The sequence below is a fragment of the Lonchura striata genome, chromosome 5, assembly GCF_050655825.1.
Source record: "Lonchura striata isolate lonStrDom1 chromosome 5, ASM5065582v1, whole genome shotgun sequence".
In the NCBI taxonomy this organism is placed as follows: domain Eukaryota; kingdom Metazoa; phylum Chordata; class Aves; order Passeriformes; family Estrildidae; genus Lonchura; species Lonchura striata.
Window position 1 is genome coordinate 58,777,030 of NC_140707.1, and position 27,328 is coordinate 58,804,357.

The window sequence follows — 27,328 nt, forward strand, 5'->3', positions numbered from 1 at the left end:
TTTTTAAGTAAAGTATGCTGTCCTGGAGAGTTTTATTTGCTTAGGGAGAAGTGTCCTCCATTTACTTTTGTTTTTGCTGATGCTTTTTAAACAAAACAACCAAACATTACTGGGTATTTACTGATGTCTTGGAGTTGTTCATACGTTTTTACGGCTGCAAGTTGGAGAATTCAGGATTCCAAAAGATGACAACAGCACTTGTGAACCTATTCCAAGTTGTATTTGTAAGAGCTTACTAGTGGAAAAGGACTGCTTTCATATCACCTAAGTGTGAACAATAGACTTTCTCAGACTCCTCAAGGCCACAAATGTGAAGTGGTACCCTTCTTCCCCACATCCTGAAGAAGAGAAGCTGGCCAGGTAGGAGATAGCACTAATCCAGGGATGAAGAGTTAGAAGAAAAGAGTCAGGCACATATAGGAGAACACTGACCTTGGATCATTTGGATCATGGGAATAATAATGTTCACTTCGGGAAGGTTTCCATGTGTTTGTCCAGCAAATACAATGAATGAAGGGAAACCATAATAAGATATCAAAGTTTTGCCTATGCATTTTCCTTCAGCTCCTCTTTCACTCATTCCCATGGCAAAACATTGCACATACCAAGAATAAAGCCTAGATGGAAGTGGGTCTGGAACCCTTTCTGAGTACCTTATGGAGGCTCAGGTTCACTGAAGTCACCCTGTCAATGCATGAACACCCCCACCTAAGGCTTAGCAAGAGCAATCTTGGAGGGAAAAAATGTAGCAAGACCATATAATCCACTAATATATGATTCCTTTCAACTCATCTGCTTTTCAACTCATTTGCTTTTAGAGTCCTTCAGGACCAGCATCATTCCCTCTCCATGCTTGCTCCTCAATCCATCTTGCTCCAGCATGATATCATGGTGAGTACATGGCACACCTTCCCTCCCTGCTGTCTGAAAAACAATCTGCCCCTTATAACTAGTGCTGGGACTGTTCTGTCCAAAGTTAAAGTCACTCAGCAGTTACTGTGACAGACAAAAGGAGCCCTGAATGTCATCACCAAGAGTGTGAGAAACTCTTACACACTTGACAAGATGTCAGACAATCCTCTGTGACTTTTAAACAACAGCCAGTGCTATTTCAAGATTGTAATTACTCTTGGCTTAAAATAATGAGCATCTCCTTCATTTAACCCTTCCACTTGCTTTTTGGTAATCTCTCACCCTTGATCACTGAACTCAAGAAAAATTGCAGATCCTGTGATGCAGATTCATGCTTTGCAAAGGCAAAGGTGTCTGAATTTTCCAGGATGGCCTGTTTGATTATGAAAAGACATTGAGGCTCAAGGTCCCATGGGCTATGAATATTGCAGGTGGCTCCCCATGCCACTCACAGCAGGCACCCTGCAGGTCCCTTCCCTCCCATGTTTCTGGGCTTCCTTGCAAAACTCTGTGCATACTTGATGTATTTGAAGCTGCTATGAATGCTGATGCACCATTTTCCAATAAAAGCACGGGACTCTGCTCCAGAAGATCTATTTTCAGATACCATTAGCTCTCCCTTTTGTCTTGAGTAAATCATTTAACTCCTCTGTGTATCATTTTCTACATTAGTGAAGTGGAAATAATCAAATGCATTAACTTCAGAGAACAGTCCAAAATTCCTTGCAGATGGGAAGCCAACAGGACTACTTATATGGATAGAGACTGCTGAATAAGACCTTATTTAATTAGTATCTGTGAAATCCTCAGAGGACAACCTCATGTAAGTTTGAATTTTAATTACAGAAATAATACTATACAGAAATGAAATCATACATTTGGGAGTTGATTTTTTTCCCAATAAAACAATATTTTGGCTTTATTACAACACATCCAAAACATAATAATAACAATCATGATTTATTAGCATTGCATCAGATTGGCTAATATTTCTCCTGGGGCATGCAAAGTTACAGATCTGCATTTTCAGCTTGACTGTGAGGCATTTCAATAGATTACAAATGTCACCTGCAAAAATAAATATGTAAATTTCCACTGTTTTCTGGGACAGATTTCAAACTCAGACGCTGCATAGTAGATCTGTTCACTTCCTTTAAATAGAAGTGATGGAAATGGCCAACTCATGCTGATGGAGGGGGAGTCAGCTAGGGTCTCACAAACAAGGCACAGTAGAAGAGATTTTAATCTGGGAGGAGAAAAGAAGGATGACCATGTGAAAACAAATGGAAAAATAATCAGCAAGATTGTCTTCTCCTCCATATTTCCTCAAAATAGCCAAAAGAAGCCAGGTTAGGAAAACACATTTAAAATTTCTTTCCTTTGTCTCTACTTCCATTAGTTGAATTAATTAGCCTGTCATCACTACTAAGCCCTTCAGCTCTACTAAGCCACACAGCTGAATCTGGCAGTTGAGGCTGGAGGAAAAAACAAAGTTAATTTGTGCATCCCAGGAGAGCAGTGAGCTTGTTACTGACTCACTGAGAGTGCAGGGCTGCCACAGATGTGCCTTCACGTGGTGGAGTGCAGGTGAGAATGGGCATCAGTGAAAACTCATCCACTGCCTGTACCAATGGTGACTGACTGCTGCATCCAAACACTGGGCACGTGTGGATCTTCTGAAAGGAAGAAAATACTGACTAGCAACAGTTCCTGCACAGCAAATCTGCATAATACCTTGCCTCAGGACTGTGTATGTCTTTGTGCACCAATTACCTCTAACTGTTGTCTTGTTACTTTGATCTGGTCTGAAGTTTTTTCCTGCAGAAAAACAGCAAGGTATGTTGAGTGGCATATTTCCCTGAGAGCACAGAGATAGAGTATTCATCCTTTACCATCATATCCAGTGAGCAGAGCTTTGCATTCATTGTTGCCATGCTGTACTTCCATCAGACAGTCCCAAAGAGTAAATGCCAACACCAGAACCACAAGAGCACCTCTCCCGTGCCTCTGCTACACAAGTGATGTTCAAATAATGAGAATATAGAAATGCCCACAAGAAAAGATGGTTTCAATTTCCTTTGCAAGAACTAATGATTGCTTTGGCTACAATACCCTGAGAGAGGTGAGGAGCCAGAGGAACTTGTACGGGAAAAGGTGCAGGATGTCACACATGCCCAGGGGTAATGAATATGATATACATTATTCCTTACTAACTTTGCTGCCTGAATACTTCTTTGATGGAAAGACGTAGCTGTTTTAGGATCACTCTACCAAGCTTATATTTCCCCTTTCAAGAGTAATTTATTCAACTCCAGTGGTTGCTGACACACACCCTGAAATAGGGTGGACTTTGGCTCAGTGTATGACTTCCACCTCTGCACAGTAGCTCCTCACAGAAAGTTTTTCACTTTTAAACTTAATCAAAATTAAGTCCTCACTCATCTGGAAATGTGATATGAGCACAAAGGGGAACACCCAGTATCCAGGTCCTAGGACCACTTAGCCCTGCCAGTGAACTTTGTAAGTGTACAGCTACCACAGTCAATGCCACTCTGCAAATGTCACCATAAGGTCACATCCACTGACTCAACCTGAAAGAAGAATCAGTCAGAGGGAACATGAAAATCTAATATGAAGTGAACACAACCCAAAGACTGCATAAACAAATACATGTTCCTTGGAGGAAGAGTGAAATCACAAACATTATCATTTAGTTCTCTTTGCTGTGCAAATATCATTTGTCTTCTGTTATAATATATGTTAGTAAGAATTCTAATGAAAGACTTGCCTTTACCTTGACCTTTACAAAATCCACAAAATTCAGAGATATTGCTGCAATCCCAGGGCTCTGAGGCTCCTGCAGGGGAGCAGGAGGATGGGAATGGCACCCTGAGACACAAGCTGCTGTGAATAGCAAAGGTCCTGGGAAAAACAGTGTCTCTGTGGAAAGATGAAATCAATATTTATGGAAAACAGCTTTTTCATAGGTTTTTTAAAAGGAATCCTTGAATATATGCAATGGCTGTTTAGGTCTCTGTTTAGTCTCTTTTGAAGCTTTTCAGTGGTACCCTCTAATTCCTTTCAAACTGATTTCTTTCTACCTACTGTGCCTGCTGTATGCAATAATACCTATTGCATTGCTCTCCTTCCCTTCCTGCAACAACATGAGAGGCTTTCTGCATATGGATCTGTCTTTGCTTTACTCTTGTCACAGATGAACAGACCTCAAAAACCAAAAAATGTCCCTGCCTACACTCAGCAGCTTGCAGTAATGTCCATAACTTTTACCACAATGAAGTCCAAGGAGTTGCAGTTCCCTGTATGCTTGGAGTGAAGCTGAGGCAGAGCAGCAAGGCAGAGCAGGACCCTCCTGTGCACAGCCCCACAGGAGAGATGCAGGAGTTGGACTAGAAAGATGGGCTCCAGCCTGCTTGGGACGGATGCTGGAGGTTGCTTCTGACCAGCTCAGCTGGAGGTGACTCCGCTGCTGTGGCACTCAGAGACTGAAAGCAAGGGGACTGGTTGTCCTCCACATTGATCCTGCTGTGCTGGCCCACTCCCCTGGTGAGGTGGCCAGGCCTGGGACAGGGGTGGTAGCATGCAGACAAGTGCAACAGAGGATCCAGAATAGGCTGTGCTAAAGGACACTGCATCAGCCTCTCTGTTTACCCAGTGCTGGTTTTTTGTGCTGTCAAATTTGTATGTAAAGAATACAGTCCCTGAAGCCCTGGTCAAATTGACTGTCCTTTACATTGCCATGAAGAAAGCTTCCTTGTTCTGCACTGACTGAGCATGCAACCAGAGAAGAGCAGAGGTTTATGCCTCCTTTCAGTTCAAATCACAAAGCAAAAGGTTTGATTCACAAGGCTGACATTTAATTATTTGCCCTACATCTCAGGTTAAATTTAGAACTAAATTTAGAACAAGTGTCTGGACAGAATGTCGTGACACCAGTGTATATCAGTTGCACAACATGCCATATGAACATGTAATATTCAACTTGGTTAAAAATAACTGTACACTTACCTAACTCAGCAGACTCCTGTACTCTGTCTACTGAGCTGGTAAGCAGAGAGTGCAATAGTAAGAGTCACAAGTATATTCTGGAAAGAGATATTACTAAAAGCAAAAAGACAGAAAAAAATATTCTTCTGTTGCTGTTCTTGCTTAGCTTTTTTTTTAATCAAGTAGTAACTGTTGTTTCATTGTAATATAAGTGTGACAGTCCAGATAAGCTTCAAGATTCATGTGAATGAGTAAATTAGAGTGAAGTCATGAAGAGTTTTTTCGCCACTGAAGTGAAAGATCACTCATTCCTAAAGAGCAGACTTAAATGGCTGTTAAAACTCCCACCTAAAGCCTAAGAGAGAACAGATACTTTCACAGTAAAAAAGTATCTTGCTACATATAAGCTACAACAGGGCTACGCAACACCAGTCAATGTGGCTGAGTCAGGTAGACCCAGATCTCCAAACTAAGCATCCTTATCTCCCTTGAGCTGTGTTTGGAGATCACAGCTCCAGGAAAAACCACGCCTGTTTTACAAGTGTCAAAACCACAAAGTGAGATGGAAAATCTGTTTAACACCTTTATAAAATAAGATGAGAACAGCACAAAAGCACAGATGAGGGCTGGAGTAAAGAGCTGAGCTTCAGCCAAGCTGCTTTGATGTCACTGAGAGCAGAATGCATTTTCTGTACTTGAGCTGCAGCTGCACTTCTGTTCTCTGGCATTTATCTAGACCCACCCTTGCTGAGGACAGGTTAGGTGTTTTCACCAGGCCCTGCTTGGTGGGGCTGCAGGTGCCTCAGCCATGCGTGGGCAGGGGCCGGTGCTGCCAAGGTCTCCTCCGGTTGCAGGAGCTGGCAGCCTCCATGGCTCCCTGCTGAGGAAACATCCTTACAGGGCACCAGCTCCACCTGGAGCTACAGCCTGGCTGGGGGCAGGTCACAGGATGAGACAAAACGCTGGATGCTGCTGACCACCAAATGCTGAGGCCCAGCTGAGAGCGCGCAGGGCTGCCGGGCAGGCAGCGCCTGGGGCGGCTGAGCAGGGAGAGTTTTGCTTCAAGGCACTGCAAGTATGACACAAACAGTTCCTGGGTCCGAGACTAAGGGTGGTCCCGGCCAAACGGAGGGGGTGGTCCCCAGCAGCTGCCAGGAGCTGGTGGGGCCCGTGCAGGCTCAGTCTGGGCACAGGATGATCTGCCACACCCTGGGCTGCTGTGGGTACTCTCCGGTCTCCTCAGCCAAAACTCCCAGGCTCAGGTGGGACAGTCTTTTGGGACCACAGCAAGGAACAACACCATGTCAGTGTAGGGAAAGGTGTCCATCTACTTTGTGCTGGCTCTCTGGATACCAAAGCACAGGCATGCCAGCACAGCACGTTTCAAAAGCGCTCCAATCACGTTCATAATTTTTTCCTTTAACGAGTGATTTCCTTTTGACCTGAGATTGTGAGACAAGATAAGGTGTCTTAAACTATTCACAGTATATATGAGTGAAATGGGTGCATGCAGGATGTCAGAGATATTTTCTCTGAAATGCTGCAAAGACGGAGGTATTTCTTGGTTGGCACATTCTATTTTTCATGAAAATGGTTTTGCTTTCTCTGCTGCAATTGTACATCATGTCTGTCACATCAGTTGTGGTCACTATTATGTGTCATGGATTAACCTCTGACATAATCTTATTTTCTGTAGTTTAGCACCTAAAAATCAATCAGGCCAATGGTCAGCTTAAGTAGACCCTATAGCTTACCCTAACAGAGGTACTTTGGAAGCACTTGCAAGAAACTTTGGTCAGGATAAATAGCTCCCCATGGAGACATCCTGCCAGTTCATGATGACTGGTTTAAATCTTCAAGACTTGGCACTTTGCAACCTTTACAAATATTTTTTTTGATTATTTACTCCTCAATGGTCTTGTTTTCATATAACACCAAACCCAAATATGAATCTTGCTAAATTATTTATCTCTGTGGCATTTTGAAACAACAGGTCCCAGAGCCTCAATAGCACATTTCCATGCTATTGTCAAACTTCTGACAACCTCTTGCTGTGTACCAGTGAAGACCTACAAGAGGTTGTTCCTACCAACCTCCTGGTTGGAATACCAGGAGCAGGGACCTCACTCCCTGGTGCATGCTGGCACTGTGGGTCAGGCCTGAGGGGAAAGCCAGGCTGCAAACACCAGCCCAGATCTGAGTCACATGGAAATGACACCAGGATATGCTGAAAACACAGAGGTCAGGTTGCACAGGAAACTGTGGTTAGCTTTAAAACAAAACCAGAGGAAAAAAAAAAGTCCAAAACCTCATACATGCACCAAGACTTCATTTTGTCAGGAGCAGCTCTTAATGAACGTGCTGGCAGACTCACCGGGGCAGCACATGGCAGCAGCAGAGCTTGAGACACGTTTGTGTCTGGCAAGAACCAAAACACTCCTTCCTATCTCAAAATAAAGTGATTGATAGTGTAAATGTTCACCAGTTCTCTTAAACATCTGTGGTTACTGGTTCACTGCTTAGGATATGGAGTGGAGTGTTTAATAGTATTTTTATTTTTTACAGAGTGGGAAAAAGGAGGATCTACCAGAAACCACTGGAGTACGTGATGGGTGTTATCCTCATTACTGATCTTTGTAATTGTAGTCCATACCACATGTTTGGCCTGAGGATCAGTTTGTTTCTGCTCTGCAACACAGCATCAGTTTGTTTCTGCTCTGTAACAAAGCATGGAAACTAATATTTGTTTAGTGATATGCTCAGGTATAAAGTCATAAAGTCACCCCAGGACAAGTGGTTCAGTACCAGGGAAGCTGATGGAGTCACATTGGAGTAAGTGAGGACAAAGCTGTCAGCCAAAACCCCTGAAGGTCTCATAATACACTAGAAATAATACACAAAAATATGTAAAGAAATAATAGAACAAGCAGGCATCACCAGATTTTCTTTCCCTAGGGTAATTACGTTTTGTTATTTATGAAAAACTATTATTGTCTCTGCTGACCCTCTGTCAGGAGACACATGAATAAGGACTCTCTGTCTTCATATGTATATCTGCACATAAACAGATACTCACAGATATTTACTTGGGTAAAGACTGAAGTCCTTTACCTGAGATATCTATTACAGGTACAAACTAGTGTGGCAAGAGAATAGCTGGGGAAAATAATGCAGAAGAGATGGGCTTTCTCCAGCTTTCTTCCTATAAAGAAATTGTTCATATAGTTAAAACTCTACTTCCAGAAAAATTCCATCTATCCTTGCTGGAAAACTGACAAACAAGGGCAGAGAACACACATTTTTGCATTTATTTTTGTAAAGAACAGGCAGATCCCTAGGTACTATAAATCAGTACCTTCCTGATTATGTTAATGGAACTGTACTTACTTGCTTCCAAAGTAAGTTGTGCTCAGGCCTAGGAGCACAACAATCACTTGAGGGAGGGGCAGATGTTCCATCAAGAGATGTTTAAAACTGTGCCTCAGATCTGTGAAATAACAAGACATGAATGCTGCACACTGACTTGCAGTATGAATTTCTCATGACACATTAACACTTCTCCTTTTTGAGCTCCAGATCAATATCCTATGTTGGATAAAAACAGGCAAAAATACTTCAAGCACTTTCGAGGTGAGTAAAAATGTCTTTGCTGATCCCATATGGTTCAGGGTAATTTATTGACATCCACAATTGCAAATACATCTGGAAAGGACCTGAGTCTATCACTCTTTCTCAGCCAGGCATCAATGCAATATAAAAACCAGGTGTGCATTCTGCAGGTGGTTAGGCTGAATTGCAGTAATCGGGAAAAAGAGTTTATTGTAGGGAATGTACATTTCTGTTTGTCTACCTCCTTGAGTGCACAGATCAGAATTCTGTACTGGCTAAGCCTCCTTAGGAAAATATCATCAGAAAGGTTAGCAGCACAGTATGCATATTATCAGAGAACCAAATGAAATTACACCAAAATAAAACTACTATTGCATATAACTAAAATGGTGTAAACCAGATATAAGCATGGGCCTCTGCACCTCCTCCTTGTTTCATACAGGAAAAACACACTTTGCTGTGTAAATTAAATAAAATACTGATGAAGCAACTTCCACTGGGAGGAAGATTTAAAAAAAAATAGATAAAATTAGTGTACCTCCACACATGCTGCAGTAAATATGCACAATTGCACCAGAGATACAAAGAGAGCACTAAGAACTGTGTGACAAAAGGACAGCATCAAGAAAAACACCTCCTGAAAGATCAAAAAAATCTTATCCCAGCCTTCCAGTTCTATTTGCAGCATTTGTATTTTGAAGCTGTCCTCAGAACTATATTGCATATCCTTGGATTACATTGCATTTTTTGCAGTTGATTTAGAAGCTTTCAGGCTGAAAATTCTCCCAAGGTCTTACATTCAGCAAGTAAGGGACATTTTCCCAGATAAGGGTGTTAGCATGACTTGGCAGGTCTCTGCATAGTGGCATGCAGAAGAAATATTTTCCAGGGTAGGCCTGCAGGTTTGTGATCACCATCTGGCCATGGCTGAGCCTGCTGGGGGAACAGGGTCTGTGGCTGTGGCCAGGAATATGGCCCCCTGCAGCCCCTTTCTGCTCATCATAATTATTGAGTAGTAACTTTCATGTACACACAAAGACCTCTATCTGTACACACAGTGTTGTACATTTATGGGCGGCATCTCAGAACATGAAAGCAAACTGGAATGATGTCAGTAGGCACTGACTAAGTTGAATCTGGTTTGCAATATGGGAAGGGAGATTACAGAGGACAGTGAGGTGGTCATCATTGCAAAATCAGAATTCATAGAAAATAATATGGAGTCAAGAAAAATGAAAAGCAAGAGCAACATCATGCATAATAGGACACATGTGTGCACAACTGGTTAACTCAGCCCCAGAGAAGCTTAGGGCAGACCTGGGAAATTGAGTATGTGCAGCTGTTGCTCATGCATTGAGTCCATCTAATCCATCCCTCAGCCACAGTGTGCCCACCACTGTGGTATCTATTTACACAGCATAGAGCTGTGGCAAACATCCATTGATCTGCTCTAAGTTGCTGCACAACCCTACTTCCTCGCTGCTTACTGTCCATCAGCCTTCTCAAAATGCTGCAAAAGGTTCAAGAGGCACAGTCCTTCCCACATATTGGCAGTAGTTCTTTCCAACAGAGTATCGCTCCAAAAGAATCACAACATACCAGACATGCCCATTAGTTTTGCACATTTCAAGACCATTGTCTTGCACTTTGCCTTCAAAGACACTCATCCCCAGTAATAAACCACTCCAGACTGCCAAACCTTGTAACTATGAAAAGCATGAAATGCATAAGATCACCTAAAACATTTTGTACAGCACTAATCCTGGAAAGGATTCTATGCCCAGTGGAAAATCCGTAGCTGGGCCCATGTCTCATTTTCTTTTTTGCAAGCCCTATGAGACCAGGTGCTTTCTCAGATATTCCAGCCGTCATGCCCATTGAATAAATCTCTGCAGAGGTGGTTAGGACAAACATTTTATTTGAAGAAAATCTTCAGGAGTTGTTCAACATCCATCCATACCGAAAGATCCATTCCAAAGACCATCACATTGAATTATACCAGTAAATACATGTCAATCTTGCCTATCAGGACCTGGGCTCGCAGATTTATAAAATTTCAAATCTTTGGAGTTCAACAGCAATGTTAAAGCAAACTGGAATACAAAGGTGGTCATGTTGGCAATTTCTGTGTGGAATCCTCCTGTTGGAAACCTCACCTTTCTCCACTGTGCAATATGATGTCACACAGATTTGCTGCCTGGCCCCTGTGTGCAATCTTAAAGTATAATCTTTGCACCAGCTTTGTCAGGAAGCTGGGCAAGTGTGTTTTATATTCCCTCAGTCTCTCTTTAGTCCACTTTGCTCTCATAAGGAACCCTGCCCAAATGGATATATATTTTTATAAAAGCACCCATGCATTTTATATGCAGAACATCCCAAAGTCGAGTCATCTCTGTAAACACTCAGCCCAAAACCCCTTTGGCACTGAAACTGCTGATGCCAGAGCAATAGAAGAGACTCTTTTCTTTGTCTCAACACAACCCTTCCTCATGCAGTACCAGGCAGAGCTGTGTGGATGTATGCCATGACAATGCACCCCATACCATTGCTATTATCAGGCTCACAGAATCAAGAATCACAGAATATTCTGAGTTGGAAAAGACCCACAAGAGTCCTCAAGTCCAACTCTTTAGTGAATGGCCTATATAGAATCCAAACCCTTGCCATTATTTAGCACCATATTCTGACCAATTGAGCTAATCTGTATTAGGAAAAAAAAAAATCTTACCCCTGCAAGCTGGTATTTTTTATGAAAGGTCTGATTCCAGAAGCAAATTCTTGATCTGTTTCCAAACATGCAGTGTAATCTTTATTTAAAAGCAAAATCTAATAAAATACATCAGACTTCATGTTACATTTCCAGTTAAGTTAATATTGAACCTAAAAGATATGTTGAAATAACAAAAAATACTGAAAAGGACCTTGCTTCATAAAATTTTCCAAGAACTATAATTGCTTCTGAAACTAATCAATCTATATAAAAACTAGAATATTAAACTTCTCTGTTATCAATTCAAAATTGTTTTAAGATCTTTTCAAGCCATCACTATATTGAGTATGCTCCGGACAAATGTAGTAGAGATAAGTAGATGCATCCTGCCCTCTTCTCTTCTAACTAACCTGATTATAACACCAACAAGTGCAACTGATTCTCTTTTATTATCATCACTGAACTTATGACTTGGCCAAAGAATTAAATAAGGATGTCTCAACAGAAACTCTGCAACTAGGATATCATCTAAAGAAAAGACAGTGCCTCATTCACCTGTTAAATGCAGCATTTAGTTTCTCTTGTGCCAGAAGCAAGCTTTTATTGTCATAAGTTTTTTAAAGACCAACAGTGGGAAAAGGAAATGAGGCAGCACAAACTACCGAGCAGAAACAGAATTGAATGAAATGACGGAGAGAAAAATAAACTGGTAGCAGAGCTTGAAAATTGAGAATCAGGTAGGGCTAAGCTCACTCTGCCACAATATCAGACTATAACACAGGGCTGCTTCTGACAGTCTCATTTGACCTCCTGCATGTCTGTTGTTCCATCTGTTCTTTTAGTGAAATACATCAGCACAATGCTACAGTATTGGTAATAGGAGCAAGGTACTAAAAGGGACTCATTGCATCTTTAGGTCCTGTCCCCTGCTGTAAATAAACATTATGCACAATCCTCATTCAGAATACAATGAGGCCCATCAAAAAGGAGCAAGGAAATCTGGGCAAAACACATTAAGAGGCTCCAAGAACAGCTGAGCCGGACAAGACAAATGCTGATTTCAACCAAAAGGGGGTTTAGAATTTGGGGGCTCAGGTTCCTACTGCAGTCAGCAGGGATTAACCTCTGCTATCTAGCCTATTTATCAACAGCTGCCTTAAATATGTGGGTGACGGAACACTCTCTCCCCCTCCTCTAGTCATAAGTTAAATACAGTAGCTCTTGACAATGATGAGAAGCCCTCCAGGTTTAACTCCCAGCATATCAGCTGGTGATCAGCCACGTTTGATGGGGCTCAGGGATGGGTAATGAATGAAACTGCTCATCCTGAGCAGTGCTGGGCATGTGGTGACACAGGGCCTGCAGCTCCCCAAAGGCTCCTGATGCCTTGTGGAAGACTGCTAAGTGATTTAGGTACACCCAGCATTAGAGGGCTTTCAAGAGGCTGTAAATTGCAAGGACAGGATGCAAAGGGATGGTGTCCAACATGGCTGTAACCCCAGCTCCTGTTACCCCCAGTAATATATTGTTCAAAACTTATTTCCACTGATTACAAGGTTCTTGTTAATTGTCTCATGGTCCTTTATTTCTTTTGCTGCCAACTCTATCTTTTAGCTCAGCTGGCTCTCCATTCTCCCTGATGTTATGCCCTTGCTTTATTTATAGAAAGCACTGCTATCCACTCTGGGATATTTTCTCAGTAGTGGTGAGCCAGCCAAGTCCCTGTTGTTCCAGCCAGGCTCTCTGCTCCCCTGCTCTGCTCAGATCTCCCTACGACACCTGTGTGGTCCAAGGCAGCATTTTGGGCACACTGCATGCAGCATGTGGGAGTCGATCTCATAAATGTCTAGTAGGGCATTAATGTTTGCTATTATTAAGTATTATGATTATTAAAATTATTTTTATTTTTCAGGAGACCACTGGGAGGCTGAACTGTCAGAACTGCTGGATTTCCCCCTCAAAGGATAGTTGTTTTATATACTCCTTCAACATCACAGAAGTTCTCTGCATGAGGCATAACAGGATTAAAAATTCCTTTGGCACCAAAAAGTCCATTTAACACCTTTAATTCTTACTGTTTGAATTAACTCTTCTAGAATTGTCTTGTGTGTTTCTCCATTTTCTTTGCAGGCTGCAACAGCTAGAGAGGAAAATTGCTAAATACAAAGTATACGAAGGATTTCCTGCTGAAAAACAGTGACAAATTGCCTGACAGTGTTACTCTAAGGCACCTGCTGTCTCCTTTACTGTAATAACAACAACTGGCAGTGCTCGGTTTGCTCCTGAGCTGGGTCTGGTTACCAAGATTCAGCTGTGCTGGGCTGCACCTGGCAGCTGATGGCAGGAGCAGCAGGGAGCCAGTCAGACCCATGCCATGGGCTGAGCCTCTGTGCCTGGGCAGCAGGCCAGGGGCAGGTAGAGGGTTAGAAGGATCCCTTCAGTGACAGCAGCAGCCCAGTTTGACCCTGGGATCTGCACTGCCTCATGCACTAGGAGCACAAACACCCCAGCTGATACCAGCACAAGGGGCAGAATTCTTCAGCTTACCAATACAGCTCTGCTTGGGAAGAAAGTAAGTGAGGACTGCATAGTGCAGCTCAGCAGCATCACCACTATTAACTGATGGTGTTCACTCAGGAATTGGGTTGGACCAAGATGACATGAAGTTGCTGAAAAGAGTCACAATATCTGGTTCATTTCTGCCTTGCTTGCTTTTGAAGGTGGGCTCTAAAGCATGCCTCTTCTACAGGGAGGTCTTAGACCTGCAACTCCAACCATTTACCACAGGCAGCAGGTCTGCTGAACCTGCAGAATGGCCAGTGGTGCTTGGATGGCTACACCACATCGTACCTGCAAGCACGGACTGGACTCACAGTGACTACAGCATCCTGAGCCTCCTGACCCCCTTGTATCCCATTTCCATTGCTGGCTGTTCTGTTTTTCTCCTGGCTGCACACAACCATGCAAACACTCAGGTGAGGCTAACTTGAAGAAAACTGCCTGGACAAATTGCAACCTATATATGACCTTGCTCAGCACTTTTCTCAGACCACACAGGCACATCCTCAGGCCCCAGGACCTGGGTTTTGACTGTGGTTGGATTCCCTTGCTCCAGGTGACTGAATCTTGCCCTAAAATGTCTCTGCAGCACATGCTTACAAGGGAGCAATGTGGATGGGAGACAGCCTTGAAATTCTACTTCTGCCCTTTTGTGAATGACAAAGTCTGATTATTTCCACTTCTTTATTAGGGGATTAGAGCTGCAGTAGAAGAGGCTCCAGACTGTTTTATTGCTCAGTGTTTTTCAGTAAATTGGTTGTGACCTCTGTAGCCCCACACAAGAGGGTTGTGCTATGTTGAAACTTCTATTACACTATAAAATGAAAACAGTCCTGCTCCCTGGCCCCCTCCCTACCATGTCTAAGGTCAGCTATGCTCTGTCAGCTTCTCCAAGCAAGCAAATCAGTCCAACAAGCTTTGATTTTTTTTTTTCTCTTGCTTTTATAACAAATATACGGGGGTCAGGGGAATATTTATGTTAGAATGAGGGGACTCCACCATCCAGTGGAGTCTGTTAAACACAGATCCAGATTGCAGAAGGTTCTTTAGGTGTAGATAAATCCATTTGTGGTTTAATTCTGTATTTAAACAGGTGATTTTCTTTCAAATAAATTCCTTGTTATGTTGTTTACATACAGGTAAAAGACCTGTCTATCATTATTGAACTCCATAATCCTGCTGAATTACACAACCTTAGAGAAGATACATTAAATACACCTTTTTAAATGCATCTTAAATCCTACCTGAATCCTTTCTAGCATTCCAGGTCTTTGGGTGTCCAGTCTTAATCTGGAGTGATAATTTTGCATCAAAAGCTATATCAGCCAGAGTTATTTAGCACCTAGTCAGGTGTTAAGCTTATAAATAGTTTATCTCTTGGCAACATTTAGATCTTGAGCTAAGAAAAGTCACTGGCTTGCTTTCACTGTCAGGTCAAGTCTGTTTGAAGGAGTGGCCTATTTAAAGGACACGAAGTACACATGCAGATATTAAAAAACCCCAAAACAACAAAACCCCCAACCTACAAAAACCAAGCCCAAATCCAAACCAAACAGCTTTTCTTAAAAACTCATTTCACTCATTAGTGTGAAGTCTCACAATGGATTGATTTTCTTGTTAGATCACTACTGAGTCCCACTGTATTCATTCTCTATTGACAGAACAACATTTTATTTTGGGGAGAGTTTTCCTTCTTTCTGTCATTATCACCACATTTTACAGAAATTAAATTCCCCGAGATTAGAAGTTTAAATCCCTCAGTAGAGAGAGGTGTGAAATCCCGCTCATTTCCCTGACAAGACTTTGACATGAAATCACTTCACCTGCCTTGTTTTCTTACCTTTCACATCCTATGAGTAGAACAGGGTTGTTTCCTTTTGCCAGACTTTCACCAGCATAGGCACTTTACATAATTTTCTCACCTCTCAATCCAGCTCATGTTTTGGACTAGCAGGTTGAGCAGCACTCCCCATGTTCAGGTGGGGGTGGGAAAGAAAACAGTATTTTTTTTTTTTTTTTCCTCAGGAGTCTATCTCAAGTCTCTGCAAAGTTGCAGGGAAACCTGCAGTTGCACCTGAAAATGTGAAACTCCCACATTTAGAAACTTGCAATCACAAATCACTCCCAATTTCCATTTTTGGAATTCTTCACTGTTCTGAGATGACCTTCAGATGCGGTAGAGGGGAGCAAACTGAGAGCTGAGACATATGTGCTCCTGATCAGCCATCCTGAATTGCTTCCCACTACTAGATGCACTCCCCAAGTGAGATTAGGTTGTTATGTCCCGGTCCTTTGTGGACTTTGTAAAGTGCAGTCACTTCCTAAGAGGTCCATGAGAATCCTACAGGAAGAAATCTGTATATCAGCAGGATTTGGCTCCTACCATGCCATGAAAGGGCCATAATGTGTATGTGACAGACGGTAGGCAGCACCTTTATCCACTTTGTGTTTCATTTCTCTCTGTCCTTTACTGATTATTTGGAACATTTGGGAACCTTCAGGAAACACAAGACTCACCTACAAACCAGATCTTGACAAAGAATTTAGTCATCCTGTCAGATGATCACAAAAATACCATGATCACAAAAATAGCATGACCCTGAAGCCATGCCATGGGAACATGATACCACAAAATTTGTAATGTTATTAAGCAGGTTATTTATGGTTTATAAGGTGGTATTTAGGTCAAGTCACACCACCTAAAAATCAAATGCTTCGTGGCGCTGAATTTCATCTTCTTACAAGAACTCTTTAGACTTATATGTAACATCTAAACAAGGAAACATTTCTTCAGCTATTGCTAATCATAAATATAAAATATATCTCCCTCATTTGAACAGGGAATAAAAAAACCCTTTTGTCAAATGAGTGGTGTCAGTGGCCACTGCACAGTCTGGATACTGTCCCTGTTGGAATCCCTCATGGATATCAAGTGGGCTTCTGGAAGGAGGCCAAGTGCAATCCAGGCCAGGGTGATACACAAACATGGTGACTGAAGCCTATTTTGAACATATGTTTACAAAATGTTGCTACTGAGGCTGATTTCTATGATTAAAAGAATAGTCATTATATTTTTTGTTCAATCAAACATCCTTATTTATTATTTGATTTGGGATAAATTGAGAAACTATGTGCTTGCTGGGAGAGAAGGCAGTCCCAAAAAGCCCATCTCCTCATATTATCACCCTGGATCTGATCAGTACTCTAGGCCAGGTCCCAGGGAGGCTCCAGTGGTGCCCACTGGGCACGGGCTGTGTTTGGGTGGCACTAATCTCATCACTGACCTTTCTGCTCAGCATGGCTGAGTGCTGATGCCAGAGCTGCTCGAGGTTCCTTTTGGTATTGACAGTGAGAGAAGGAGCTGGTCCTGCCAGAAGGACAGAGCTGCAACCCCGTGCAGAGCCCTGGTGCTTGTGGAGCAGCCCAGCCTCTGCTTGTCCCTGCCCAGCCCCAGAGCAGGATTGGCAAATTTGCAAAGACTCTTGGAGTCACTGAGAAAGCCATTCAGGAGCTACAAGCTGCCACAGCCAGCAGCTGCTCTGCAAGTGAGAGGCACAAGAATGGCTGAGTGGCAGCTCGCTGCTCTCTTCACCCAGGTGCTGAGGAGTGACTTTTCCCACTCCAGAAGAGCAGCATCTTGTGGGAAAAAACTGGAATCACTCACAGTGTCAATACACTCCAGCCAGGAGAAAGGTCTTTATGGCAGCAGGTGAGCAGGTTGCACACGGCCAGCCAGAATCACAGGGAGGAAATGGGGACGGGGACAAAAGCAGAAGTGGTGTTGGCCAGCTGCCAGAAGAAAGGGAGGATCTCCCAAGGGGATCTGTACTGGGCTGAAGCCCTGTCTGTCAGCATGGGAAGAATGGCCTTTTCTGGGAATTTGGCAATCCTCAACTCTCTGCAGGGGGCAGAAATTCACACAGGGCTTCTGTGCTGGGCAGAACAGGAGAAAGTCAGGCTGCTGTCAGACACCCACCATGAGCAGCCCTGGCAAGGAGGTGGGATTTCCATCAAGCCTCAACATCAGGCAGGTAAGTAACAATCTTGGAATATGGCATGTCTGTGGCACTCCTTCACGAGGACTACACACAACTCCCATGTCAGCTAAACCTCTGGGGAACTGCCCTGCCCACCAAAGCACTCTGGCAACTGCAGCAACCCCCAGATTAGCAGCATGCTGATGACAGCAGGATACAAACAGCCAGGAACAAGGGGCTCCAAAGTGTCTCTCTGCTCTACCAGCAAGCTACGAAGAGACTGGGAAAAGGTGACATAATGCCATGCTTCAATTTCCTCATAAAGAGCAGTATTTCTCCAGCTCTCACTTTTCCTCTGAAAATTAATAGATACATTAGACAACAAAAATACTGGGGGAAATGTGCTAAAAAGGGCTACATATAACCATCAGCACATGCACCTGTGCATGTGTGGTGTGCACATTGCACAAAGCACATTACAAGTCTCATCTTGCTGCCAGTCTGCAACACTAACAATGCTGGTGGATTCAGCTCCTTTTAAGTGATTTGACAACTGACAGGTCATAACGCCAGGACAGGGAGGCTTGTACTTTTTGGCTGAGATGTGTCACAGTATGTTATTCAAAAGTGATTTTTCAGGATTCAGCCCCTGGGAATCTAAACCTGGGGAGCAGAGTAGTGTTAGAGAAAACCACAGAGCATGCAATCTGCTAGAATAAATAAATCCACTTGGAGAGTGCCTAAGTTTAGCTATATATGGACATTTCTAGAAAGTGAGAAGTACCATGATTTTTCCATCAGTATTTCAAGGGTTTTCTCCAGCCTTTTCCAAAGCCCTGTATTAAAAGGGTTTAGCAGAATAATCCTGTCTTAACAGAGAGATAACAGAGACATGGAGATGTGCTTGGTCAGAGGAAAGGGCAAAGAATAGCATCCAGACAGTTCCCAAGATGTTACCCCTTTGGGTCTTACTCTGAACTTTGCATCAGGTCTCAATCTTCAGTGGAAATACTGGCCCTATTCAGACAAGACCAATTATTTTACCTAGCAAAAATAAAGAGGAAGGAGGAAATCAATTCAGCTTTATAGTCTCAAATCTCAGATTATGGACTTAGTCTCTGTGTACATGCATTTCATAGCAAGGGCAATAAATCCTAAAGGTAGGATATGCTAATAACAATAAATAGTCCCAGTACTGGCCAGGAGTAGTTAATAGTGTACATAAAGAGACTCCTTCACTTACTGTGATCAACTCTGCCTGCATTCTGGGGTACAGCATGTGCCTGCAAGGGACAGCACAGCCCCATGACAATAGGATGGTGAAGGCACAGGTTGAGGAGAGCAGAACTGTAACTCCAATCCTGTAGATTAGGAGGGTAATTAGAGAAATTAATGATGTCCTGCAGAGTATTCCTCTCCTATTCATCACTCGAATTTACTTCTGATAAAGTTCATATCATACACTTAGTGACACAGACAGATGAATCCAGAACATTGCCATTTGGCGTTGGAGGCCAGACTCTGTGCAAGATGCTCCAAAGAAGGCACAAAACAAGTTACCAGGGAGTAGTGATGGAATAATACAATGTGGTGAGAAAAAGTCAAAAGCATCCACATGGCACTATTTTAGATTAATGAACTGCTGCTTTTAAAATTGAGAACATCAGCATTAGGCTGATTTTCTTAATTCGTTATTCTAATGGTCTTTTCATTTCTTTTCCCTGCATATCCAACTTGGTAAAAGTAGATTTAACTGCAGCAGGATGGAAACACACAAGTAATGGAAAATATTGACATTACACTGATAATGATGAGAATCAATGGGACTAATGCACTCTGATTCAGGGCATCCACATTGAAATTAGTGCAGGACCCCTAATTTTAATTTCTTCTCTGGAAAAAATAAGGTGTTACTGGAATCTCTCACAGTGTCAATACCATATCATGGTACTTCAGAATCTTTTCAGGCTGAGGCCAGTGGTGTTCAGAAGTTTTTGGCCTCTTTGTTTCCCCACACTAGCTCCTCACTAGCTCACTTTGCCCACTGGATTTACACTATTCCCTTGAAACTTCCACTGAACCTGGAGTTGAGCAAGGCTGTGCTGAAACCAGCCCTCACCCCTCTCTCCCAGTGCACACAGTGCCCTTCCCAGCCCATTATTCAAAGGCTGACAAGCCAGTAGAGCCAAGAGCACCAGAAGCCACAAAAGGAGAGTGGGGTGCAATCCTCTTTTGCTCATCCTCCTTCCTACACTCCCTGCTTGATGACACTCCCACTCTGGGGGGCTCCTCAGCTCAGCGGGGAAAGAGAGAAGAGGGCAGCAGGACCAGAGGCTCTTCAGGGCCAGAAGATGTGAACAACAACAGAGGAACAAGAAAGGGAAAGATGCAAACCCAGAATCACTGGTCTCATGAGAGTACTTTGGTACTGGCCAGTAACACATGCTGCATTGTGTTATCACAGCATCCATCACTCTGTATGAAAAATTATTCACTCCCTATGAAACACAGGGGTTCTACTGATTATGCCTGCTGAACACCTTACCAGTGGCATAACAGCATGTTCCTGCAGTTTTTCTGCAAGCTGCCAGATCTCTACACTAGGGCAAGCTTGCTAGAAAACCCTACCAAATTGGAAAGGAAGCATCTGACACTGCTTTATACCAGGCTTCAGGGAACCAAGCCCTTGAGTTCTCTCTCACACCATTCTAAACAGAAGAGCTGACTGGTGAAGTTTTGTTTCCAAAGAGTCATGGAATTAGACACTCCTAAGTGACTCACCAGCAGATGAAGCTGGAGGCACTCAGGCAGCAGAGTTCTTTCAGATCTAGCATCAAACCCCTTGTCTTTTGTCTCAGTCCAAAGGCAGCATCAGCTTTAATAACTCTGGCATCAAATCACTTGTCAAGACCAGCCCTCCTTGAGTCACAAAAAATTATCCCCAGCTAGTAAAAGCCCTGTGGGACAGCAGCTGAGAGCAGTTTGTGCTCCATTCTTATTGCCAAACTCAACAAAGAGTGGTACTGATGCCAAGGATACCAACTTTTAGGACAGGTAGACAAGTGGTGGTAAGAGCTTGAACAGGTGCCTGAGCTGGCAGGTGTGGATCTGTGTCCAGAGCAGAGTGCAGATTCACACACTCTCCAAAATGTCCCACCACTGTGCTGCAGATCCTGCTCCCCTCTCATCTCATGAATCCCCAGCTGCTCCCTGGGTAGCTGCAGCAGCAGAGTTTGTGACTGCCTCCACCTTGCTCAGGCAGTACCATGAGATGTCATTTGGCCTCTCAGACTGATGACAGAGACTGGGCAGGCACTTGTGGTGAGAGGCTTGGCTCTGGTCCCTCCATGATCTCCAGCAGGGTGTGGTAAAGATGGCTCTTCATCCAAAGCCTGGGATAGTGGGCTGGGTGAACCTGGGCTGCCCACTGGGCTGCACTGAATGATATGGAATGAAATTCCTTCTGATCACACAGAGGATGAAAATATCACCTTTTCTCCAATTGTACCACAGCCTCATGTCCAGTCAATCCCCTGGCAAATGAATAACAATTGCTTCTTTCAAAAAAGTGTAATGTAGCAGTTAATTCATAGAATTAAATGGAATGAAATGGAATGAATTGTAAGGGACCTTAAACATCATCTAGTTTTAACTCCCTGTGCCATAGGCAGGGACACCTTCCACTTCACCAGGTTGCTCAAAGTCCCATCCAACCTGGCCTTGAACACTTCCAGGAATGGGGCATCCACAGCTTCTCTGAGCAACCTGTTTCAGAGCCTCACAGGGTTGAATTTCTGCTCTATATCTAATCAAATTCTGACATCTTTCAGTTTAAAGCCATTGTCCTATCCCTACATGTCCTTGTAAAAAGCTCCCCTCCAGCTTTCTTGAGCTGCTTTAGGTACTGGAAGGTGCTGTAAGGTCTCCCCAGATTCTTCTCCAGGCTGAAAAACCCTCAGCCTGAGCTCTCTCAGCCTGTCTTCATAGGAGAGGTGCTCCAGCCCCCTTGATCAGCTCTGTGTTCCTCTCTGGACTTGCTCCCACAGGTCTCTGTCCTGCTGATGTTGGGGGCCCCAGAGCTGGTTGCAGTACTCCAGGTAGGTTCTCAAGAGAATGGAGAAGAGAGGGAGTCACCTCCCTCAACCCAACTCAGTCCCCCCAGATTCTGTTAAGTTCCACACTGCAGATTTTTGAAGGATTTTATGATACCATAGTTACTACATGTAGTGCTGCTCTATGGCCAGAGACCAGAATGAACCAGAACTGCTATGGTTTGCACTGATGGAAAGAAAAACCCAAACAAAATCACTGAAACCACATCACCTGTGCTCCTTTGGAGAAGGATGTGGATTTTCCTTTGGTGTCGAAGGCTCAATTCAATAGTATTTGGAAACTGATATTATTAGATAATTAGGAATTATCAAGCTCAGTTGACAGCTTAGAAACCTTTAAAAGACATCCCCTATATAACAAATGTCTGTACAACCAACCAGGACCAAGTCAGGAGATCAACCAGCTGCAAATTAAGTTGTACAGTAAAATAAAGAAGAAAATAGGAATGTATTTAAAGACCGGAGGAAGGCAGGTGTTCCTGTTGCTGATGTGTTAAGACAAATGATTGAAGACCATGAAACCTGACCCCAGTGACTCTGTCCAGTTCAGTCAGCTGAGGGACAGCGTGATTTGTTGGGAAGGGACAAGTAGTGCCATGGTGTTCTGCAAGATTTCATTTATCAGGGTGGGCATCACATCTTATGTGATCAGCTTAATTAGGACTTAAAAAATAAGACTTAAAATGGACTGCATGCTTCCCACACTGCCTGGCTGCCTCTGTCCTTCTCTTGGCCCCTTCTCTTTACTTGGAGTGTCCTCACCCCAAACTGATTTGTGAGGTCTCTCATGTTTATCATTGTGCAGAAGAGTGGACAAAGCATCAGGCACATGGAAAAGGCTGTTTGTGTGCTAGTCCTGTCCTGGAGTGAATCTCATTAACTCATTAACTGTTAATGAGTTAGCATTAGGCACTGCTAATGCTGAAACTGCTTCTGAATGTAAACAGGACTTTCTGAAACTGTGGGGTTTGAGAAAATGAAACTGACCCCGAGATACTACCACAGCTATGTAAATACCTGTAAAATGAAAGTCACAGTGTCTGTAGACTAGAGCTGCACTTTGCTCTCTGTATCCTTCAGCTCTCCTAGAGGCAGGATCACCCTGGCTCTGGCAAGTAGCAAGGCCAGCACCTCCCAGGAAAGGAAGCTCAGGGGTCCCCTCAGGATCTCTGCCTTCAGACAAGAATGACAGATGCAAATGTAAAATGTGACTTTTCAGCGGCATGACAGCTCCTGTTTTGACTGCAGTCTTTCATGTTTTTAGAAATTAAATCAGAATTTTCCACTGAATGAAACATTCTATTTCAGCAACATTTTCCCTGACTTTCTGTCTTCTACCAAACTGCTTGGAAAGATTTAAATTAAAACTGTAAACTGTCGCATAAGTTTTTTTGTTTGTTTGTTTTTTTTTTTTTTGGTTTTTTTTTTTTAGTTTAGGCCACTCTAAGTTCTTTTCCTATAAGAAAGCCAAATTTTTGGAGCTGCTGTGGTCTTTCTTTCTGGGACAGACCTGCAAAAACACAATGGTGCCCATGCCCATTCTACCATGACATAATTCCTCTGGTGGAAACCAGGAGCTCTGACAATTATATGAACAAAACTCAGAAATTTCTCATTCCTCCTCTTTGTACTTTTTTTTTAACCTGTCCAGTGTAAAATGCAGGCATCCACAATTTCTCTGGGCAACCTGTGCCTATGCCTCACCACCCCCATTGGAAAGAATTTCTTCCTAATAGATAATCTAAAGTTTCTTGTAGGGCCCTTTAGGTCTGGTCTAGTGGAAAGTGTCCCTGCCCATAGCAGGAGGGCAGGAACTAGATGATGTTTAAGGTTCCTTCCAACCCCAGCAGTTTTTTGATCCTACATTTTCACCTAAAAGGTAATCATACTCCACAACACAGGGAAGAAAACAAACAAAACCAAAAAACAGCCCTGAATAATTCACCACCTCCAATCCATGAATGTCATTTAACCTGAATTTTACTGTTTAAACAAGACATCAGAGTTCTGAATTATTTTTCCAATCCAGTAGAATAGAGCATTTTATCTGACATCACATCTGTATGGGTTCAGAACACACAAAAAAGCTTAAGGATTACAGAACAGTCCTTTGAGGCTTGCAGAGGATCAGTACACTCTGAAATATGGAATCTGCTGCCTCCTGCAGGAGACAGGAGAGTGGCCCAGGCGGGCCTGCGACCTGGCCAGAGAAGCCATCGATGAGCAGAAACAGAGTCACCTACCAAGTAAAACTGCAAACAATGCTGATGTTTTGATGGGAACCTGAAGAGCATGCCAAAGCTGGTACGTGCAGCAGCGTGAGACACCTTTATTGCCAAGTGATGCTCTCAGGAAGAAAGCACCAGACAGCCCAGGCAGACTGCAGTGTTTATATGGGCAGAGCAGCTGATTTCATCCTTCCACGGTGAGTAATGTGCTAAGCTGAGCACTGCTGCAGCTGCAGCTCCAGACCAGGCTGCAGCTCTGCCTTCCAAACTGCCCGGAGGATCTCCTGCTGGAGACAAGGAACAATGAACAGAAAATGAGACAGAACGTGAGCAAAGGCACTTCAAGAAATCAGCGAGACTCCAGGAAACTCTGTACTACAGCTGTGGCTGGTGGAGCCATGCTGAAGATCTGAACCAAACTCAACTGTCCTGTGAAAATCTCTCCTTTCTCTTTTTCTGCCAATGCTTTGGTGTGTCCCAAGTCCTGCCCCGTTTTGGTTCTCTCTGCTGTGGGAGGCACATGTGTGTGCTGGCAGAGGGCAGCAGCCACCAGCACAAACACAGCCATTGCCGCTGGGAGGATGATGGGGACAGCAGTCAGCGTTTCAAGGTGTGCCAGCTGGCCAGGAGATAAAATGTGGGAGGTTCTGGAGATATAAATAGCTATTGCCTAAATGCTGGATTAACAGGACAAAGGCCAAACTTAATCCCTCTTTTAGCATGCTCCCGAATACTGGGAAAAGGGCTATGGAAGAGGCTCTTTTCAGAGATGAGCTGACAGACAGGTACAGAGCTTGAAAGAGAGAGACACTGAAGGAAAATACATCACCTGGAGTAGGAATTCCCTGGCTGTAGTTGCTTAAATTTAAACAACACTGTCCTATTGCAATTTTTGGTTTAAATAATATTAACAAGAGATAACAGATGTTTTTTCTATGAATACTTATCATCTTTCAGGATCTCTCCTTGTATTCTCCATCACTGCAATGCAACAACACTTGGCAAGATTTGGTTTTAGTGCAATAACTGAACAAATAAATATAAGGAAGGCTAAAAATATAAAAGGAGAAGGATTTCTATAGTGATAACACCCAAGGAAGAAAGGCAGAAAGGTGGGTGGTAAGTACAGGCAGTGGTGAGGGACTTTGATATACAAGATGCTGAAGCAGAACTTAGAGAGCAAGGCTCTTCCTTTCATCTTAATGGATTTCATTTCCCTCTTGCAAGGAGGAGGGAGGATTCCACACAGAGGATAACCACTGCTTGTGCAGCAGCATCACTCTGGTTAAGTTTTGTACATGGGACAAAACAATATGTCCACAAAAGACCTTTGTGTGAAATTAGTACAGGAGTTAATCACTGTACCAGCTTCACATCACAATGTATCCACTGCTGCAATGTGCTATGCACTTTACAATCCAACACAAAATGGAATTTGTTTACTTTAAATTCCATGCTTGGTAGGGAAAAATATACTATCAGGTTTGCCAGGATGGAAAAAAACAGTAGCTAAAGCAGAGAGAAGACCTGTTTACTACATACAGGAGCAGCCTTTTGAATTTGATGGTTTCCTTCAAAACTTGTGAAAAGATTTGAAAGGTTATGGAGTTTTTCTGCAAAGGGCACACAGACACAATGCCTGATATCCACCAGTCACCAGATATTAACAGAGGAAGACCCCTGTCTATCCCCTAGACACCATGCAGCCTGCTGAACAAACAGGGGTATAAAGTGACAAATGATTTGGCACCCAAGCAGGTTCTGACTTAGGGGGTGTGAACAGCCTTTTGATCAGTGCTTCTTAAGCACACAGGAGCCTGGTCTGCAGCTGGTGGTTCTGGCTGTATTAATAGTACTGCATCAGTAACTAATGAGAGCTGTCAGGAATTAGCAAGCACCACTTACAAAGCTGTCACTCAAATCTACTTCCCTCCACACACTCTTAAAATATTTAATACATTTTTCTATATGAGTGTTTACTTTTCACTTTAATTAATCTGAAAAGTTATGCTAATAGTTTAAAAATAAAGCAGAGAAAAAGAACATGAAGTTCCAGTAACTGCAAGGTCACAGATTTTTTTTCTTGAACAGCTTCCTTGCTAACTCCTCTGCTTTGGCTGTTGTGTAGAGCAAGGGACATTTACCAGCCCTAAGTGTACCTGTGCCCTGTCCACTAGTCCTCTGCTGGGGAAACAGGGCCATATATACAAGTGCCAGACTTGCTTTACAGAGCATATAAAATGGTCATAAATGTAAGTACACCAAGGAGCAGAAACGTGAATTTATGGCATTGATTGCCCAGCAGTGGAATCAGTGTCTGGCTGTTTGCTCTTGCACCATAACTCAGCTCAGGGAGGCAATAATTCATCATGAACTGGGTTCTGGTTTCACCATCTGTGTAAGGAACAGTTTAATTAAACTACAGGAATAACAGACAGCTTCCAATTATATACAACAGATAAACCTTTCCCAGTCTAGGGTTTTGGTTTGTTATTTGATTTTGTTTTGTTTTTAAATAACAAGGCATTGCAGTAAAATGTGAATGTCATGTAATGAAAGCTGCAACATTTTCTTTATTCAAAGGAGGAAATTGTCCCTAATTATGGGTAACACCAAGACTTCTGGGTACAGAAAAGTGCTTTTGTGTACAGAAAGGGTGGTACCTTTTTCCAATTAAACAGTTCCTGATAAATTTATTCAGTGTTTGTTTTTGTGCACACACTGCTCATATTTCAAAAAGAAGAAGACAACATTAAATTTCAACTTAATAAACCTGTCCTGGGGTTTTTATACCCCAAACATCAGGTCTTCATTCCTAGGGTTATTTTGCCAATATATCAACATAATTTTTAATGTCCTTGTATGGAAAATAGGAAGAAAAAAGGTAAGACAATAACAAGAACTTTGTTTCAAGGCTTAAAGGAAGATGTGTTTTTTTGGCTTGGATTTAGTAGAGATAGAACATTGCAATTTTCTTGTTTGTTCTGAAATCTGTGATGGCAACACTTATCCCAGTTCACTTTTATTTATCATTTGGTAAACATATATATCATTTTTTAAATGAATGAAACAAACAATTCCTGGGGGAATGGAGATAATGGTAACACTTTTTCTTATATAAAAATATGTAGTTTAATTAGCTAAGAAGTCACACCATGTGCATATATATACACACATATATAGTTGAATGATGTACTTGAAAATAGACCTTTGAAA

General features: G+C 42.8%; 1 protein-coding gene and 1 long non-coding RNA gene across 3 annotated transcripts in view; one reads left to right on the plus strand and one right to left on the minus strand.

Annotated features, from left to right (window-relative positions):
* Window positions 1-16,076, minus strand: part of ASB2 (ankyrin repeat and SOCS box containing 2) — a 51,141-nt gene extending 35,065 nt beyond the window's left edge. Inside the window, exon 1 of the mRNA XM_085580670.1 lies at window positions 15,636-16,076. The gene's annotated coding sequence lies outside the window, so the exon portion shown is untranslated. The remainder of the gene's footprint in view (window positions 1-15,635) is intronic.
* Window positions 22-26,808, plus strand: LOC146767393 (uncharacterized). Of its 2 annotated transcripts, XR_014955741.1 has the most exons (3): window positions 22-360; window positions 819-891; window positions 13,149-26,808. It is a non-coding gene; the product is annotated as an uncharacterized LOC146767393 (long non-coding RNA). The 2 variants fall into 2 exon arrangements; XR_014955742.1 differs by lacking the exons at window positions 22-360; window positions 819-891 and adding an exon at window positions 7,000-13,059.
* Window positions 26,809-27,328: the final 520 nt, after the last annotated feature.